We start from the raw sequence: 1,501 nt of genomic DNA, 5'->3' as shown, positions 1-1,501 counted from the left end.
GTTCTTAAGTAGGGGTTTTCTCCAATTGCAGATTCCGGTGAGTTGGCTAAATCATTGTCAGGTAGTGGTCTTGGTTAGATGTCTACCAGATTCCTGGGATCTAGAACAAAGACTTGAACGAAACGCACACGTAATGAGAAAGAGCAAGCATTTATTAAATTGGAAATAAAAGAAGCATCCAGCAAAATGTTCCACAGCATGGAAGGATTGAACAAGAGAGAGCGCCAAGGTCCTGAGGAATGGTGTTGGGACAATTTATGGCTGATTTGGGTTGAAGGGAAGATAGGAGAATCCCTTTCATAGGAGGAACTCTTCTGGATAGACAATTTTGAGTGGTAGGTGGTAGTTATGTAACATTTTTCCAACCATTCCCACAATGCATTCTGTTACAATGATATTATTTGTATAGGGTCTGAAACCATAATTAGTGGTTTCTCTGAAATGATCGTGTCAGGGTACAGACCTCACCTCCTGTGCATGTGCCTTTGCAGCGAGATGTTCTGCTTTGTTGGACAAATATCCTGGTGATCAGAATGCAGTGATTATTAGAGTGACCACAGGTGTGTGTGTGTGTGTGTGTATTGGGGCTTGAACTTGGGGCCTGGGCACTGTCCCTGATCTACTCTGGCTCAAGGCTATTACTCTACCACTTGAAACACAGTGCCATTTCTGGCTTTTTCAGTTTATGTAGTACTGAGGAATCAAATCCAGGGCTTCACTTTAGTCAAGCACTTCACCATTAAGCCATATTCCCAGCCCTACAGCTACCAGCTTATAAAAACATATCTCTTAGTTGGAGTGCCCACAAGAGGCTCAAGAGAGGCCTGGGGTACATGAGGTCAGGGTGATGCATGGAGCTGAGAAAGAGCCAGAGCCACCCTTCATCTCTCACATACCAGCCTCCATATAAAACTCCACAGGCAGATCCCTCTTCCCCAGAGCACCCACAACATCACATACAGACACCCAGCATCCCAGAAACACAGTTTGTGTGGCATCAAGCCCCTCCCCAAGGAATGTGGGCTCTGTGGCTGGTCCCCACCCAGCCTGTTTAAGCGGTGAGTTTGCACAGCAGAGAGGCCAGAGGCACATTAAGGATTAACTTCCTGGCTGCAGCCAGCCTGGCTCAGCCTTCCTGTTAGAGGATTCTGTGGGCAACCTCCACCCAGAGATACAGCTCGGCAAAACCACAGCCCCTTTCCCAAGCCTGGGCCCCCACCCACCCACCAAGCCTTCTCGGGCACCCAGGCAGGAACTGTTTCTATCCATATTTCTTGGACCAGTAAGGCCATGGGACAATGGGTCTCAAGTCAAAGAGAGATATGTGGAGGTATCTTAACTTGGCTAAGGGATCCCAAACATTGGAAGTTTAACAAAGTTGAAAGGACTAATCAGTTTAATTAGCTTTATGATGGGAAGACCCTGCCCACTGTATTCAAATGTGGAGTTTGGGGAACATAGCCTCTAATTTCCAGCCTCCACCATGAGGAAGATGGTGGAG

This window comes from Megascapheus bottae, chromosome 17 (genome assembly GCF_031878675.1).
Source record: "Megascapheus bottae isolate mThoBot1 chromosome 17, mThoBot2.hap1, whole genome shotgun sequence".
NCBI lineage: Eukaryota > Metazoa > Chordata > Mammalia > Rodentia > Geomyidae > Megascapheus > Megascapheus bottae.
Note: the sequence above shows the minus strand (reverse complement) of the source record.